Here is a 13,964-nt window from a genome sequence, read left to right on the forward strand (position 1 = left end):
GAGATTGCACTCTTAATGGGCATGCACAAAATCTCACGTGCTCTGAGGCCCAGCACACAGGCAGTAACTTGAACGGACCCTAGGTCAAACCTACTCACTGATCTTGGAGAGCCTCCTGGAGAGGTAGGAGGCAACTAGGACTCCCATTGGAGACAGATGCAGACAGCAGCCATTTGGGGGAACTCATTCTACCCTAAGGATACTGGTGCTGACAAGCACCATTTTGGAGTCCTCCCTCTAGTCTATTAGTGCTGGGGGCTTACCCACCCACCAGCAGGCCAGCACCAACCCCAGGACCCTCCAGGCCACACAGCCATCCACCCCAGGACCTGGCCCTGCTGACCAACAGGCCAGCAGTGACCACAAAAGGCAGGGACTGGCAGCCAACTGGGCAGGGGCCAACATTACCTACCATGGTGTCCACAGTAGTTGGCCCTGCCACAACAGAAGGGCCCACACAGCCCACATAGTGAGTACTCCTAGAGCATATAGCTCTGTTATGAGCTATATACTCATAACAGAAGGGAGTATGTCTCATAGGGCTTCTCTTACATAAGGCCACTTCTCCAAGATCTGGAAACATAGATGACCTACCTAATACATAGAAATAAACACATAGAACTAGGCAAAATGAAGAGACAGAGGAATATCTTCCAAACAGAGGAACAAGACAAAAACCTCAGAAAAAGAATTAAAGTAGAGATAGGTAATCCACCCAACAAAGAGTTCAAGGTAATAATCATAAAGATGCTCAATGAACTAAGGAGATGAATAGATGAACATACTGAGAATTTTAACAAAGTGAGAAATCATAAATAAAGAACCTAACAGAGCTGAAGAATACAATAACTGAAGTAAAAAATACACTAGAAGGAATCAACAGCAGATTACATGATACAGAGGAACGGATTAGCAAACGGAAGACAGAATATTGAAAATCATCCAAGGTGAACAGAAAAAAAGGAAAAAAATTGTTAAATGAGGATAGTTTAAGAGATCTCTGAGACAGCATCAAGCATACTAACATTCACATTATAGGGGTCCCAGAAAGAGAAGGAGAAGGGGCAGAGAAATTAGTTGAAGAAGTAATGGCTGAAAACTTCCCTTATGTGGGAAAAAGACATCCAGAACCAGGAAAAACAGAGTGCCAAACAATATGAACCCAAAGAAGTCCAAGAGACATTATAATTAAAATAGCAAAAATTAAACATAAACGCAGAGTTTTAAGAGCAGCAAGAGAAATACAACTAGTTATGTACAAGGGAACTCCCATAAGACTCTCAGCTGACTTTTCAGCAGAAAGTTTGCAGGCCAGAAAGGAGTAGCACAATATATTCAAAGTGAGGAAATGAAAAATCCTACAACTAAGAATACTTTACCCAGCAAGGTTATCATTCAGATTTGAAGGAAAGAGAGTTTTATAGACAAGCAAAAGCTAAAAGAATTCAGCACAACAAAACCAGCTTTAAAAGAAATATTAAAGGGACTTCTCTAAGTGGGGGGCGGGGGTGGAGTTCACAAGTAGAAATATTAAAATTATAAAAAAAATCTCACTGGTAAAGGCAAATATACAATAGGTAGTATATTAATCACTTATAAATCTAGTAAAAATTAAAAAGTAAAATCATCTATATCCACAATATGTAGTTAAAGGATACACAAAACAAAGAGATGTGAAATATGTTGTCAAAAACATTACACAAGGGACTTCCCTGGTGGCACAGTGGTTAAGAATCTGCCTGCCAATGTGGGAGACACGGGTTCAAGCCCTGGTCCAGGAAGATCCCACATGCCGCAGAGCAACTAAGCCCGTGTGCCACAACTACTGAGCCTGTGCTCTAGAGCCCACATGCCACAACTACTGAAGCCTGCGCATCTAAAGCCTCTGCTCTGCAAGAAGAGAAGCCACCACAATGAGAAGCCCGCACACCACAACGAAGAGTAGCCCCTGCTCACTGCAACTAGGAAAAAGCCCACGCGCAGCAACAAAGACCCAACACAGCCAAATTAATTAATTAATTAATTTTTTAAAATTAAACATGGTGGGGGAGGAATAAAAATGCAGGTTGTTAGAATTCATCAACTTAAAATAATCAGATATGTTGTTATATATAAACCTCATGGTAACCAAAAACCAAGTTTATAATGGATAAACACAAAAAGGAAAAGGAATCCAAAACAGAAAAGGAAGCCCAAACAAAAAAGGAATCCAAACATAATACTAAAAATAGTCATCATATCACATGGAAAGAGGGAAAAAGAAGAAGAAAAAAGAACTACAAAAGCAATCAGAAAACAATGAACAAAATGGTAGTAAGAATATATCAATAATCACTTTAACTATAAATGGACTAAATTCCTCAATCAAAAGTCACAGAGTGGCTGAATGGATTTATTTATTTTTAAATATTTATTTATGGGCTTCCCTGGTGGCGCAGTGGTTGAGAGTCCACCTGCCAATGCAGGGGACACAGGTTCATGCCCTGGTCCAGGAAGATCCCACATGCCGTGCAGCGGCTAGGCCCATGAGCCATGGCTGCTGAGCCTGTGCATCTGGAGCCTGTGCTCCACAATGGGAGAGGCCACAACAGTGAGAGGCCCACGTACTGCAAAAAATAAATAAATAAATACTTATTTATTTATTTATGTATTTGGCTGCGCTGGGTCTTAGTTGCAGCATGCAGGATCTTCATTGCAGCACATAGGATCTTCGTTGCCACTGTGGGACCTTTCGTTGCAGCATGCAGACTCTTTTAGTTGTGGCATGCAGGATCTAGTTCCCTAACTAGGGATCGAACCCAGGCCCCCTGCACTGGGAGCACAGAGTCTTAACCACTGGACCACCAGGGAAGACCTGGCTGAATGGATTTAAAACAACAACAAAAACAACCATAACCATATATATGCTGCCTACAAGAGACTTACTTCAGATCTAAAGACACTCACAGACTGAAAGTGAGGGGATGGTAAATGCTATTCCTTGCAAATAGAAATGAAAAGAACCTGGGGCAGCAGTACTCAGATCAGACAAAATATAATTTAAATCAAAGACTGTAACAAGAGACAAGGACATTACATAATGATAAAGGGATAAATTCAACAAGAAGATATAACTGTAAGTATATATACACAAAATATAGGAGCACTTAAATACATAAAGCAAATATTACCAAACACAAGGAAAGACATTGATATTAACATAATAGTAGGGAACTTTAAAACCCAATTATATCAATAGACAGAAAATCAATAAGGAAACACAGCTTTAAATGACACATTGGACCAAGTGAACTTGATATATGTAGAATATTCCATCCAAAAGCAACAGAATACACATTCTTTTCAAGTGCACATGGAACATCCTCCAGGATAGATCACATGCTAGGCTATAAAACAAGTCTCAATGAATTTAAGAAGACTGAAATCACATCAAGCATCTTTTCCAACCACAATGTTATGAGACTAGAAATCAACTACAAGGGAAAAAACTGCAAAAAACACAAACATGTGGGTGCTAAACAAAATGCTACTAAACAACCAATGGGTCACTGAAGAAATCAAAGAGGAAATTTTAAAATGCCTGGAGACAAATGAAAATGGGAACAGGACAATCCAAAATATATGGTTTGTGGCAGAAAGGAAGTTCTAAAGGGAAAGTTTATAGCAATACAAGCCTACCTCAGGAAACAAGAAAAATCTCAACCAAACAATTTAACCTTATGACTAAAGGAGCAAGAAAAAGAAGAACAAACAAAACCCAAAGTCGGTAGAAGGAAAGAAATAATACAGATCAGTGTGGACATAGATGATATAGAGACTAAAAATAAATAAATAAATGAAACTAAGAGCTGGTTCTTTGAAAAGATAAAATTGATAAACCTTTATCCAGGCTCATCAAGAAAAAAAAGAGAGAGCCCAAATAAATAGAATCAGAAATGAAAGAAGAGACGTTACAACTGACACTACAGAAATACAAAGGATCAGAAGAGATGACTACAAACCATTATTCCCCAATAAAATGGACAACCTAGAAGAAATGGACAAATTCCTAGAAATATAAAAGCTCCCAAGACTGAATCAGGAAGAAATAGAAAATATGAGTAAACTGATTACCAATAATAACATTGAATCAGTCATAAAAAACTAACAACAAAACTCCAGGGCCAGATGGCCCTACAGTTGAATTCTATGGAACATTTAAATAAGAGTTACCACCTATCCTTCTCAAACTATTCCAAAAAATTAAAGAGAAAGGAATATTTCTGAATTCATTTTACAAGGCAAGCATCACCCTAATACCAAAACCAGACCAAGTCATTCATCACAAAAAAATAAAATACAGGCCAATATCACTGATGAACACAGATGCAAAAATTCTTCAGAGAATATTAGCAAACCAAATTCAACAATACATTAAAAATTCACACACCACGATTAAGTGGGATTTATCCCAGGAATGCAAATATGGTTCAATATCTGCAAATCTATCAGTGTGATACACAGTAATAAATTGAAGAATACAAACCATATGATCATCTCAGATACAGAAAAAGCTTTTGACAAAATTCAACATCATTTATGATAAAAACTTTCCACCAAGTAGGCACAGAGGGAACATATCTCAACATAATAAAGGCCATTTATGACAAACCCACAGCCAACATCATACTAAATGCTGAAAAGCCGAAAGCCTTTCCCACTAAATTCAGAAACAAGACAACAATGCCCACTCTTGCCACTTATATTTAACATAGTACTGGAAGTCTTAGCCACAGCGATCAGACAAGAAATAAAAAGGTATCCAAATTGGAAGGGAAGAGGTAAAACTGCACTATTTGCAGATGACATACTTTATTTAGAAAACCCTAAAGTCTTCATCCCAAAAGTATAAGAATTAATAAATGAATTCACCAAGGTCGCAGGATACTAGGTTACTATTCAGAAATCTCTTGCATTTCTATACACTAAAGATGAACTATTAGAAAGAGAAATTAAGAAAACAATCCCATTTACAATTGCACCAAAGAGAATTTAATACCTAGAAATAAACTATAAGATGTTGATGAATGAAATTGAAGACATCACAAACAAATGGATAAACTGTCCTCATGGACTAGAAAATACTATATTGTTAAAATGACTATTCTACCCAGAGCCATCTACAGACTCAATGCAATCACTATCAAAATACCCATAGTATTTTCCACAGAACTAGAACAAATAATCTTAAAATTTGTATGGAAACACAAAAGACTCTGAATAGCCAAAACTATCATGAGAAAGAACATCAAAGTTGGAGGCATCACACTCTCTGATGTCAATTAACAATTGAACTGCTGTACAATCCAGCAATTCTACTCCTGGGTATTTACCTGAAGAGAATAAAAACACTAATTCAAAAAGATATCTGCACTCTAAGGTTCACTGCAGCTTATTTACAATAGCCAAGATATGGAAGCAATCTAAGTGTCTATCAATAGACAAATGGATAAAGATGATGTTGTATATAGGTACAATAAAGTATAAAACAGAAAAGAATGAAATCTTGCCATTCTTGACAACATGGATGGATCAGAAAGTGTTATGCTATGTGAAATAAGTCAGAGAAAAACAAATACCATATGATCTCACTTATATGCAAAATCGTAAAAGCAAAACAAACCAAAATAAAAACAGGATCAGACATACAGAAAACAAACAGGTGGTTTCCAGTGGGGGAGGGGAGAAACAGGTGAAGGTGATTAAGAGGTGAACCTTCCAGTTTTACAGTAAGTCATGGGGATGTAATATACAGCATAAGGAAACATTGTTATAACTGTATGGGGGCAGAGGACTAGACTTATCATGATGATCATTTCATAATGCATGCAAACATCAAATCATTATGCATTATACCTGAAACTCATATTGTACATCAATTATATGTCTATAAAAAATTAAAACTTAAAAATCAAAGCTGAAGTCAGATCATATCATTTCTCTGCTTAAACCTTCCAGTGGCTTCCCAGCTCACTCCCAAGAAAAGCCAAAATTGTCAACATGGTCTACACAGCTTTGTATAATCTGATCTCTACTACCTCTCTGATCTTATATCCTACTCATCTTCCCATTGCTTACTCTGCTACAGCCACTGTCATCTCCTAATGTTCATGGAACCCTCTAAGTACATTCTTACCTCAGAACTTTTGCTCTTGTAATTTCCTCTGCCTGGAACATTTTTCTCACGGACAGCCGCATATCTTAGACTACCTCACTTCACTCAGATCTGCGAGGGTGACCTTACCTGGAAACAGTGTTGCCAAACCAGGTTCATTTTTCCAGATGCACGGCAAGCCAAGACACTGAGACATGAAGGTTCACAGTGAAGAGAGGGATTATTTGCAAGGCAGCCGAGCTAAGAGATGGAGAACAAATCCCAAATCTGCCTCCTGGAAGTAAGGAGCTTGGGGGATATTTATAGGATAACGAATAAAGCAGCAGGGAGGTCTGAGGCGTGGGGAGCATGGGAGGCGTGAGGAAAGGTAATTGGAAAAAGGTGCGGTAATCGTCCTGCACAAGTGTGACTAGGTTATGGGTCTCTGAACGTGCTGAGGGTGGAGTTTTCAGCCCTCTGATGTAAAAATACGTCACGAGCGGGACACTCACGCATGCCCAGTTGAAGGGTCGGTGCTCCTATCCAGTCTCAACCACCTCAACTTCAACTAGACACAGCTGACTCTCAGCCTAGCTGAACTAGGTGCAGTTGACTCCAAGTTCCTGGAAAATAATTCAAGCAAACATATTATTGTTTAGGCTACATGCAGCTTGGGGAGCATGTAAGTCTTAAAACAACCTTGATGAGTGAAGGCAGGTGAAATGGATTCAACCCACAGTTTCAATAGGGTCTTTGCAGATGTAAGTAATTAAGATGAGGTCATTAGAGTAGGCCCTGATTCAATGACTGGTGTCCCCCAAACGCAAGGGAAACTTGGGCATAGAGACAAAGGTGACAATGCCGTGTGAAGACAGAGCCAGAGATTGGAATGATACATGTACAAACCAAAGGACATCAGGGATTTCCAGCCAACATCAGAAGTTAGAATAGCGACATGGAACAGATTCTCCCTCAGAGCCCACGGAAGGAACCAACCCCACCAACACCTTGATTTCAGATTTCTAGTCTCCAGAACTGTAATCGACTACATTTCTAAGATTTTAAGTCACCCAGTTTGTGGTATTTTGTTAGAGTAGTTATAAGAAACTAATATAATACTAATTGTTTGAATAAATACAGAAGAAGGCCCAAATCTCCCATGCAGAAGTATTCCAAATAATTTATGTATACACTTCATCCTCGAAGTGGAGTAAAACCCTCCCCCACTCCTTAAGTGTGGGCTGCAAATAGTGACTACTTTCCGAAGAGTACAGATTGGGGTATGGGGTGTGGAGTAACTTTACAGTGGAGAAACTTAACAAAAGTCAACATCAACAGTGATAAGTCATGATGGTAATATGCACCCATGATATGATGTAATGAAAATGATATTGTACCTCTATGATCTTCTTTCCAAAAACTCATAACCCCTGTCTAATCATGAGAAAAACATCCGATAAATCCCAGGGACCTTTTACAGAATACCTGACGAGTACACCTGAAACTGTCAAGGTCATCAAAAACAAGGAAAGTCTAGGGAAATAAAATAAATTTTAAAATAAAGCAATGGCTGAGAATCATAGAAAGTATTCACTATCACTTCCTACCAATTACTATTACAGGTGCTAAGAATAAAATGATTGCTGAAACAAAATCCCTGGTCTGAGTAGTTTACATTCACTGTAGTTCTTAAAAACAATGAAAGGCATAAGTTCCTACCTGATCCTCAACATACAATTCCAAGTACACAACCCAGAGAATCCAGGACTAGGACTAGACTGTCTTCACTGAAAACATGTAAGCAGATTAGCCTTCTCCTACAAAGGGGTAGGTAGAGGCGCCCAAGACGGCCAGTACCACAACAAATGGACGTTTCCATACAGAAGCCACAGAATTTAAAGAACAGGATTTTCTTCTCAAGAACAGGCCCTTTTTGATCACCCCGGGGTTACTGGTTTGTAACAGTCTTGGCAAAGGAGGAAGATATGCTGAAAAAAAAAAGTTTCCTGACTACTAGCAAAAATTCCTGGCAATTTTATAATACAGAAAAGGGAAATTTCTTTTAACTGGCAATTATGAAATGTTTAAACAAAGTAGGCACAGGGATAGATGCTTTGCATAAATTAGCCCTTTCAATCCTGATGAGGAAAAAAGCAATTCTCTTTTTACAAACGGTGAAATAGTCACACAAAGTGTAAGCCCTTGTCCAAGATCACACAACTGGCTGCTAGTGGAAAAGCGCTCTCTCTCTCTCTTTCTCCCCCAGCCTTCAATTTACCCATTAACAGCGTCATTAAACACCCTTATTCCAGGCACCTGTGAGTGGAGCTGGGGTTACACAGCCCTTGCCCTCAGGGAAACTACCCCGATGCCTTCACTTCACCCTGGTCCCATTCTTTCCAGTCTTTGCCACAATCCCAGAGGCATTTTTCTGCCTCTACCATAATCTTAATGTGCCTTTCCTTCCTTCACATTTACTTAGAATCTAGGCACTACAATTTCTGATTTATCACATGATTCTTCAGTTGTAGTTTTCTATCGTATCTAATTACAACACTGAAATGTTGTATTCTACTGTGGTATGAAATCTGACATTCCCTGTGAGGATGGAGTAAGGGAGAAATTAATGCTTCTACTGAATTATATTTTACAGTAGCTATTATGAATGACAGAATCCCAGTTAATCAATATAGTACCCCTCCCCCAGGACTGCAACTTCTTGGAATATTGCCAGTTGGTCATTTGCACGATTGAACCTGGATTAAATGGATATATCTAGAAGAATACAAAGTGACAAATTTGATAAAAAAATAAAACTTGAACAAGTAAGTGAACATTAGAGAAATTGAAATGGTGGCCAAAGATACCTCTTTCCAAAAAGCTAAGGGCCAAGAATATTTAACAGATTACAAAGCTGCTCAGTTTATTGCCTGAGGCTAGTGTAATCATGATTCCAAAACCAGATAATAGTAGAAAAAAAGTATATACTGCTCATATTACTTATGAATGTGGGTATAAAATTATTTAAAAAAATAACCAACTCCAATAATACATTTCAAAATTACATCATTTGGATTTTTATCCCAAGAATGTAATGGTTTAGCATCAGCAAAATCTATCAGTGTAATTCACCATATTCATATATTGAAATATAAAACTGAAATTGTTACCTAGTCCAAGCTCACTCTGCTTGGTGCACAACAGGCCAATAAATCGGAGATAAGGTGTTGAGGCAGGGAATACGACTTGATTTGGAAAGCCGGCAGACCGAGAAGATGGCAGACTAGTGTCTCTGAAAAACCATCTTATCGGGGTTTGGATGTCAGTTTCTTTTATAGAACAGAGAGGGGGAGGAGATGGGGAAGTGAAGTAAAAAGGCCATAACTTTTGCTAATATCCCCTGGAATGGCCAGCATTGGGCGGGGGGGGGGGGGGGGGGGGTGTGTGTGTGTGTGTGTGTGTGTGTGTGTGTGTGTGTGTGTGTGTGTGTGTGTGTGTGTGTGTGTGTGTGTGTGTGTGTGTGTGTGTGTGTGTGTGTGTGTCAATTTCTTCTTTCTTGCAGCCATCCACCGGTGGACAGGGTCAGGATGCTTCCCTGAACAAAGGCACTTTGGTTTAACATTCAGGCAGAGGGGCAGGGTTCCCTGAGGCAGGCCATTATGTACAGACAGTATCCTTTTAGTGAACAAAAGCAGCGGAAAGCAAAGGTTAAAGTAAAAGAAAGATCCAACATGTAGTCAGATTTGGCTCTTCCCTGTTACAAAATGATGATGGCAAATGATGCAAAAGTATTTGATAAAGTTAAGTAGTATTTGTAAGGCCAACTGGCCCGAGGCAGGGGAACACAATCAGCTTCACAGGTTGCATCGGACCGAAACTTTCCGGACCACCCAGTTCCAGGAACTGACTTGGGGACTTTGAACCCGGCCCGGCCTTCCCGCCTTTCGAGGGGCAGGACTAACGGTCCCCCAGGATACCCGAAAAGACCACCAAATAAGGAATACCCTGCACCCTCCCAGATTCACCACACCCCTTTCCCTTCTTCCCCTATAAAATCTTGCCCAACCCTCACCCGGGTGCGACTTCTCTGGCCCCTTTCTCTCAGACCAGTGAACCTCGCCGGGGAGCGCTCCCTAATAAAGCTCACTTGAAGCTTTCCTCTGTTTCGCGGTGCCCTTTGTTAAGATCCAACCTTACAGTATTTATTATTAAAAGTTCATAAAAGTCTAAGGAATAAAGGGACCTATCTCTGCTTGGTGAACCAACAGCAAAAATTTACATAGTAAACCAACTTTGAATGTGTTTCCTGTAATATCATAAATAAGATAAAGCTGACCCTTATCACCACCACTGATTAACAGGTTATTGGAGGTCCTGGAAAACACTAAGAAAAATAAAAGGAGACACTGAACACGAGAAGAAAGAGTGCAAAGAAGAAAATAATGAATGTAATACAGCAGGTTTTGAGAATAAAAGACAAAATCTACATGATCATCCCAATAGACACAGATAAAGCATTTGACAAAATCCAGTGCCCATTCTCAACAAATGAGAAATAGAAACAAACTTCCTCAACTTGATAAAGGGAATCTCTGTAAAGCTTACAGTTAATATTGTACTTCATGGTAAGAGTCCGAATGCTTTCCCTGTAAGATTAGGAACAAGGCAAGGATATCTACTCTCACAATTTCTATCCAGCATCCAACTGGATGTTCCAGCCAGTACAATCAAACAAGAAAAGAAAAGACATCCAGATCGTAAGGAAAGAAGTAAAACTCTTTACCTGCATATGTGATATGATCCTGTTTGTAGAAAAGTCTAAGGAATCCACATACAAAAAAATTATTTGAACTAAGAAAGGAATTCTGCAAAATCATAGGTTATAAGATCAATTTACAAAAATCAATCTTATATACTACCAATAATTAATCTGAAAATGAAATGAATACAATTCCATTCGTAATAGCAACAAAAAGAACAAAATACTTAGGACTAAATTTAACAAAAGCAGTGGGAGACCTGTACACTAAAAATTACAAAACATTTTTGAGAAAAATTAGAGAAGATCTAAATATAGCTGTCTTCCAGTATTTTCAGGAGATTGTTTCCAGAGCCCAGTTTCAGATACCAAAATTGAGGATGCTCAAATATCTTACATAAAATGGTGTAGTATTTGCATATAACCTACACACATTATCCCATATTCTTTAAATCATCTCCAGATTATTTATATTACCTAATACAATGTAAGGGCTATGTAAATAGCTGTAACCACATGTAAGGGCTATGTAAAGAGTTGCCAGTGCATAGCAAATTCAAGTTTTGATATTTGGAAATTTCTGACATTTTTTTCATGTATTTTCAAACCCCAATTGGTTGAATTCATGGGCGTAGAACTCAAGGATACAGAGAACCAAGTGTGAATGGAAAGAGACATCCCATGTTCATAGATTTGAAGACTCAGTATTGTTAGGATATCAAATTGATCTATAGTTTCTGTATAATCCCTATCAAAACCCCTGCAGCGTCTTTTGCAGAAATTGACAAACAAATTCTAAAATTTACAGGGAACAGGAAAGGACCAAAACTGTCAAAAATTTTGACCAAGAAGAACATTTATTTTTAGTTCACTGAACATATTTTCCTTTAATTCTATGAATATATTTATAGTAGTTGCTTTGAAGTCTTGGTCTGCTAGGTCAACATCTGGACCCACTTGGAGTCATTTTCTATTGACTTCCGCTTTTCCTGAGTATGGGTCACACTTTCCTGTTTCTTTGAATGTCTAGTAATATTTGGTTGGAAACTAGACACTATAGAATAATATGGTGTAGTGACTTAGAATTCTGTTGTGTTCATCTGCAGATTGTTGTCTTTTTATTCTCTTGCCTAATTCTCTTTAGGTAATTCACTTGCCTAAATTCAAATTGAAAATTTAGTATGCTCTGAGTTATGTAGCTGCTGATATATCTGTTCTAATCTTACAGTTTATGGTTACTCCTATATTAGCTTGGGGCACACCTTGTGCCTGTATAATTTCAGTCATCCAAGGATTTGGACAGACATTATACTCATATTTGAGGACTCACTCTAAAGTATTCTTGCTTCTAGGGAGCCCACTTCCCCCATCTCAAGATAATATACAATTCTCAGGCTCTGTTCTCTAACACTTCAAGCCCTAAATTTTCAACTTTATCTTGATCAAACTGCACACAATTGGGAAATGCATTTGGTTAAAAAAAAAAAAAAAAAAAGCAATTCACAGCTCTTACTCTGTCAAGCTCTATTTTACAAGTCTCCGTATTTTTTGCTATGTCCCCTGGAGGCTACTTCATACATGGGTTTATCTGTCACCCAGGAATTTAGCTTCGGGGTCTTACTCTTTATTATTGTCCCACTCAGAATTTCTCCTTATATTTCCAGCTGCTTTTTCAACGATGAAGTCTAATCTGGCACCTTAGCTAGTTAGACTGTGATTTACGTCTATGTTTTCCCAGCTCTGTAGCCTTGGGGATTAGGAATGACCTTCAGGCCAAGCTCTTCTCAAGTCAAGTATAACCTTGCAATCACCCCTTCTAGCTGCAGTTTTTCAATAGAAAACTTTCTTCTGGCTTCTATTTCCTTTGCTTTCCAGTACCTTTAATTCATTGCACTTAAAAATATTTTATCCAGTTATTATGATTATTATCTGTTGTGTGGGTCACATAATCATGTCACTCCACAGCCATTTACTAGACGTTTCCCCGCTTCCTCTGTACTTTAAATTTTCCAATGTGTTGGAACTTCTTTTAAATTCTATTAGTGGTCACCTTTAAAGGCATTTTTAAACTTATATTGTTTTCTGTTAAAGTTGATATTAAGCAATATATTTAAATTCTCCCTGTTTAGGATCATTGGCATAGAAGGAGAGGGTGGTCAGTGGGAGCAGTGTGAATGGGTTTAGGAAATTTAAATGGTTTAGAGAACTGTAAAAGTTCAGAATAGACGTCCCTAAAATGTGCTACTTTGGTATGAGGATTACTGTGAGCTACAGAGAAACTACTGCTCCTTTCTTAACTACCTAGAAGAACTCAAATTGGGGATTTTTCCCAGAAAAAAGTTATTACCAGAGATCAGTTTTATCTTAGTGGCCCCATCTATATGGCAGGACAAACATCTAATTACCCAGTATCTGCTCTTCTTTTTATCTTCCTGTGAATGACCCTCCTGCCCTTGAGAGCACCAGGACCCTACCCCATTCCTTAGCTAAGGATGGCATACATACCTCACTTTACCTTTCTATCTCTGAACCTCTCATGTATATGGGGTTCCTGTACACACAAGATTAAATTTGATTTTTCTCCTGTTAATCTATCTCATTAATTCTTAGACCAGCCAGAAGAACCTAGAAGAATAGAGGAAAATTTTCTTTGTCGTCAACAGAATTTAAAAACAAGAATAAAATCAACTTAAAGTTGGTCTGCTTTTTATTATTACCATGCACTAGCAGTTCTAAACAATGCCATTAATTAAATACTTCTCTTCTCTCTCCATATGCCATTGTTGTTATGACACATTTTAACCCCACGTCCTCCTCCCCCATCTAGTTTTCAGTTTTTCATAACAATATCTGAGATTTGAGGTCTAGGTTATTATTGTTATTATATTTACACCATAAAACTTCTTTCTCAACATAAGTTAATAACAAGATGTATCACAATTGCTTACATCTAGCTTTGTTTGGGCTGGTTTCATGCTCAGCCCCATTCTTTTTACATTCATGTTCTCAGCTCTGGTTAACAAAGTCTGAGGTGAAAAGTCTAGATTATTGCTATTGTGTTGTATTTACATC

This window comes from Globicephala melas, chromosome 3, assembly GCF_963455315.2.
Source record: "Globicephala melas chromosome 3, mGloMel1.2, whole genome shotgun sequence".
Classification (NCBI taxonomy): Eukaryota; Metazoa; Chordata; class Mammalia; order Artiodactyla; family Delphinidae; genus Globicephala; species Globicephala melas.